The sequence below is a fragment of the Oncorhynchus nerka genome, linkage group LG6, assembly GCF_034236695.1.
Source record: "Oncorhynchus nerka isolate Pitt River linkage group LG6, Oner_Uvic_2.0, whole genome shotgun sequence".
Lineage (NCBI taxonomy): Eukaryota > Metazoa > Chordata > Actinopteri > Salmoniformes > Salmonidae > Oncorhynchus > Oncorhynchus nerka.
The window spans coordinates 25,199,898-25,205,708 of record NC_088401.1 but is presented as its reverse complement, the minus strand read 5'-3'; the positions used below and the strand labels follow the sequence as shown (position 1 = coordinate 25,205,708).

The 5,811-nt window shown below is 43.1% G+C and overlaps 1 protein-coding gene across 1 annotated transcript in view; it reads left to right on the top strand.

Annotated features, from left to right (window-relative positions):
* bmp6 (bone morphogenetic protein 6) overlaps positions 1 to 5,811 on the top strand; it is a 36,476-nt gene that overhangs the window by 894 nt on the left and 29,771 nt on the right. The window lies entirely within an intron of this gene.

The window sequence follows — 5,811 nt, the reverse complement described above, 5'->3', positions numbered from 1 at the left end:
GTAAGTTATTAATTATTCTATCATTACAAATGTAATGTATTCAACTATAGTCATTTAACTAATTTGGAGTTATAAAATAGTCAAAACAAGTAATGGTTTATACGTCCTTAATATCAATCGCAATCTAAATGCAAATTGGAGACGTAGACTACACTCGTGCGTAAAAAGCAGTATCTTGAAGTTAATTCTACAGAGGCTGAAAAAATAGAGACCAGAAGTGTTCCTTTGCAGCCTACTTGTGAATTGTTGTTCACAAGGTGTTCGATCCAGTGGCAACCATATTCCAATGAGCCTGTATTGGGCGGTGGTTGCCTGCAACATTGCGCGTGCTCCCACCAATCACAGGGACATATCTCCTCTAAACTCTTCTCAGTCCTCATCAGTGGTAAAAACGACAGCTCGATAAAAAATAACATGTTATATTTACTGTGTTGAAATATCAGAAGTTCTCTTAATTGTAACATTTACATTTGAGTTATTTAGCAGACGCTCTTATCCAGAGCGACCTGCAGGAGTAATTAGGGTTAAGTGCCTTACTCAAGGGCACGCCGACAGATGTTTCAACTCGGGGGATTCGAACCAGCGACCTTTCGGTTACTGGCCCAACGCTTTTAATCTCTAGGCTTCCTAACTTTGTTTGTCTATGGACTTGTCTATATGGAGGATCATTTACGCACAGAGATACATTGGTTAATTTAGTCCAAATGCTGATTCCTCAATGTTGTGCAATCGGTTCAATGATTTAAATCTGATGGAGGAAAATGAAAAACTTATCCACACCAAACTAAATACAAAAAACAACAACCAGCACGCTGGTATTTATGTAAACCTATTCCTGGCATTGACCATATAAATTGCGGTTTAATATGTGAACTGTGTTGCATTGTTTGTGTTGCTTCGTTGGATTTCTTTAATTAGACCCTGGACGATAAAGAGATACTTTCATCATAAACAGTTCAACATAAAAGCCCACGGTCTCTCCTTCCATTAGCCGCGCGAGTGTTTACAGTGCTCGTCTAAACAGACTGCGTGAAGATAAACAGAGGCGCTGCCAGACTCCGGTCAACGCTGCTAAGCTTGATGGATGCCATTCTTTGCATATTGTCATTATTGAGTCTGAGAATACTACGGAAGTGTCCGAACCAAGAGGGATTTTTTTTAAAGTCTGTTTTAAAAAAAACTAAAACCTAACCACACAATTCCACAAGTGATTATCATGAGATGCAATTCAAAGTAGAGCGTGTAACAAACTAAGCAGCGAAAGCTTCCTTTTTTAATCGTCCTCTGGAGTGTTCAATGGTGAAGTTGCATCATGTAGTGATGAAAAACAGATATTGCAGGGTGTTTTTTCTCTCTCAAGTAACTCGGTGACTCTATTGACCGCTGTTGGAGTGTGGTGAGTGGTTTCGAGTCCCTGTTAGTTTGGGTTTTTGCTGCTGTTGCACATCTGGGTATGCACTTAAATTAATCATCTCCCATACATCAGTTCACAATTCCCTGAAATTCATTGTATCCAGTGATTAAGTTGCCATCCCAATAGAACAAGAGTACTGCTACTTAGTTACTGCCTTGGAGAAGATGGCTTCCTCTTCCAATGTGATTCTAATTAATGCTAGACAGGCCAAGGTGCTCCATCTGCTTTGCGAATAAAGCATTGCATGACTACTGTGTGTCATCGGATTAGTTTTTAATGCGCTTTCCTCTATATTTTATGGTTTCCTGACGGATGGCCGAGAAACAGACCACTGGATGCTGCTTATTGTCTGGGTGGTCTCGTTTCTTTCAAGTCTGCCTTCAGTCTGTGTATCGTATAGGGACAACCGTCGGATCTGATCGGTGTTGGAGAATATGGTGATTGACCTTTTACGTTTGCATTGTAGGTCTCAATTGATCCACTGCACACCCAGCTCTACTAATAGAGACCTCATTTTGGGCATTCCCATGGGGGATCAGGGATTTAGGAGTCCCTTAACACGACGGTGCTACAGCATCTGTCTGATGTGTGGCCAGTGTGAAGCAGACGTTCTGTTCCTCGTCAGTGACTCATGTTTAGGTCTTGTTTAGTCATCTGCTCGTTGAGAATACCACTCATGCCAACGACCCATATTGACTCATCACAAGTAAGAGGAAAGAACTTAAATTAGTTTAACAGAAACATCCCTTCCTTTCCGTCCCACTCATTCCCTAAAATAGTGTGTTGATCATCGTCATCACTCTGTTTGCCTGGTGGGTACCCTACCCTGGTGCTGGCATGGTGCAGTTACACAGTGTTACACTATGTACAGTATGAGTCATAGTCTATCGTGTTGTACCACAAGTCCAGACTTGTCTTAATGCACCGCTGTGTAGTCAGCCGGTCAGTGGCAGCTCTAGTCAGCCTGAAGATGATAGCTTTAGTCCTGTGAGAAAGGACTTTCCCTTGGAGTGAGCTGTCATTCTGTCTTCTAGGAAAGTGACTGAGTCGCATGTTCTGTGAAACACTGTTTTCTAAACCAGGCCCAAACTCGGTCCTGGGGCACTTCCTAGGTGCACGTTTTGGTTTTTACCCTGGCACTACACAGCTGATTCATATAACCAACTTATCACCAAGCTTTGGTCATTTTCTGACCAGAAGAAAAGAAAACATGAAGAGAAGAAGAGAAAACATGGTCTAAAAACAGTCAATTCACTTTTTCATGTAGGACATGGCCGCTGTGTCAAAATAGTCTTCAGCCAATGTACAGAAATGTCCAATAAGAGTTGGTTTAGTTTGTGTGCTGCTTGAACAGGAACTTCAAATGTTGTTCTCATGTCAATTTCACTTATTTCCGATGGATTCACTTTGCCTCACAGACAGGTGAAGGTCTTCCCGAGCGTTGCTTGGCATGAGATAACTACCAAAACTCCCATCTCCTGTTTCTCCTCATAACTCTCTATATTTGTCTATGAGTTCCTCTAAAGGGGGACTTCCAGTAAGTAAGAGCAAAATCCAGGAAAATCCATCCCTGTTTGTAGGAGTTGTCTTGTTTGGAACTTAATTTTCCACCTGCCGGGACCAGGCAGCTGTTGGTTTTTTTAGCCGCCCTCCTTCCGTGGTTTTCATGATTCACGGATGAGCCGGTCCTCACCCTCCCTAACCCGATCTACGTTCATCCCCCTCTCCACACCCCATTGCACTGCAATGAAGGATCTGTCAGTGCCCCTCTTAGCTAAGTCAATAGCCACCCGCGTTGGGTGTTAACACACCAGCAGCCTCCCACACTTGAAAGGTGACCTGGGAGACAGAGGGTTTTCTTGGGGGGGTTTCAGGAGATTACCCGGGTCTAGACAATACCAGGCTTACTCTCGCAATCCCAGCCTTTTTAAAATGTGTGTTTCCTGTCTTACGATGCCTGGGTGCATTTCTGAGCAGCTCAATCTCAGGTAAGCTGTGTTCTTTTTGCACCAGAACGTGTCCCAAAGCTCCGGCATGATGAAATAATTCATTGGGAATGATCAAAGAGTTAATTGTTTGATACAAGGGCGGCTTTGGCCAATACCCGTGAAAGCCTCTAAACAACTTCCTGTAGACCCCTTAAACAAAATCAACCGTGTCATTCCTGCTTTGTGTTCAGTGTTTTAGGAGTAAATGAAGTGACGCATTGGAATTGTGCTGTCGTGGAATAAAATACAAAGTATCTAGGCCATGAAGTTGAAGGAAAATAAGAGATACAAATAAATAAACGTCAAAAAGGATGGAGTTATGATTTAACACCTAGCTCTGTAATACAATTCCATACTGTCTAGAAAAGCTACAACAACCAGACTCTGGAGACGTTTCCTCTATCAAACTGTTTGTTTCTATGAAGCGGCTGTATGTTTTGCCAAAGAGCCTCATGTCCAATACAGTCCAAACAGCGGAAAAGGAAGCTCTTTAAATGCGGTAACTCAATATGCGGAATCGTTTGTGTATCTTGGGCACTTCATTGGAACTTTATTGGTCCCATGTTAAGAGTGGAAGCATCATATGTTTGATACGTAAAACCTATGAAAGCCAAAATAAAACTTATGAAAGCCAAAATAATGTTTATGGTTTGTTTATGGTTACATTTATCCCCTCGTTTTAAAACTTTAAGTTCAGCCCCTTAAAGGGCTACTTTCTGTCCTGCAGTAGGCCTATGTGCAGGAAATGCCTTAGAGAACACTTTGAATCTTAAACATACATACATACATACATACATACATACATACATACAGTGGGGCAAAAAAGTATTTAGTCAGCCACCAATTGTGCAAGTTCTCCCACTTAAAAAGATGAGAGGCCTGTAATTTTCATCATAGGTACACTTCAACTATGACAGACAAAATGAGAAGAAAAAAAATCCAGAAAATCACATTGTAGGATTTTTAATGAATTTATTTGCAAATTATGGTGGAAAATAAGTATTTGGTCACCTACAAACAAGCAAGATTTCTGGCTCTCACAGACCTGTAACTTCTTCTTTAAGAGGCTCCTCTGTCCTCCACTCGTTACCTGTATTAATGGCACCTGTTTGAACTTTTACAGGCCTCTCTCATCTTTTTAAGTGGGAGAACTTGCACAATTGGTGGCTGACTAAATACTTTTTTGCCCCACTGTACACACACACACACACACACACACACACACAACAGAGATGAGATGACCCCAAGGTCGAAAGATAACACTTTTTAAGAAGGCATTCCGTTTACACTCGAATAAGTTTATGTCACACCCTACTCTTAAAAAACCTGATGGTATCGCTCCCTCTCACGCCATCACTCTCTAACTTGACAAGATGGCTGCCACGATTGGACTTTATACGTGTTAAGAATGCCATGTTCCATACTTTCTTTTTTCAAAGTCCCGCTCTGAAAATTCTACAGACATTCCTATTCCCGGTGGGACAGTGTGGGATGGGAGCGGAAGGAGATAAGAGCGTGATACACGGCACACTCCGGCAGTTAACCATCTGTCAAGGAGCGCAGATGACTGCGACGGAACATCTGATTACGGGCCGCTCTTCTCCCATTTATCACGTCGTGTGCTGGCATGCAGGAATGTTTGCTCTGCTATATCTCGAGGACAGACCCAAATCTCCCTTACGGCTCATTCTTGCAACTGTTGCAGTGGTGTCAGAAGCCAAGAAGAGAGTGGAGTACAGTCGGCCTGCTTCTGCTATGACCTCTGACCTTCTGACTCCCTGCTGGTTCTTTTAGAGAGGGCTTTAGTGAGGAGATAATTAACCGTGTGTGTGTGTGTGTGTGTGCGTGCGTGCGTGCGTGTGTGCGTGCGTGCGAGTGAGTGAGTGAGTGAGTGAGTGACCAGAGGATTCCCTAGGCCAGAAATAAAGATAGTAGTACTACAGTCTACCCTGGTGATAGAAACGTTGCTTCCAGTTTGCTGAATGAACTATTTTCTAGATTAATTATCCTATATGATACACGTTTGGTGTAACAAGTGATAAATTCCCTTTTCACCTGCTCTCTAAGCGGGGGGAGGCAAAGGCCATTGATGGGAGGGTGAAAACAGCATCGCCCCTCTTTCTGAACACCCCCTCTCCTGCTCCTTAGGCCTTTACTACCTCCCCTGCTGAGGAGTTATTGACGCCTGGGTGGCGTTAGCGCTTCCTGAATCAACACAGCACTGATATCAACACAGCGTAGCAGCTGTGAAATACACACACACACATGAATGCCCTCCCGCTATCCTGGCCAGTAGCGTACAGATACGTACAAACACATCTGTAGACGCAGGTACGTATGCCTACACACAGACATGGACACGCACACACGCCCGAGGTGTATTCTCATCAATCTCCTTTGTTGCTTGCT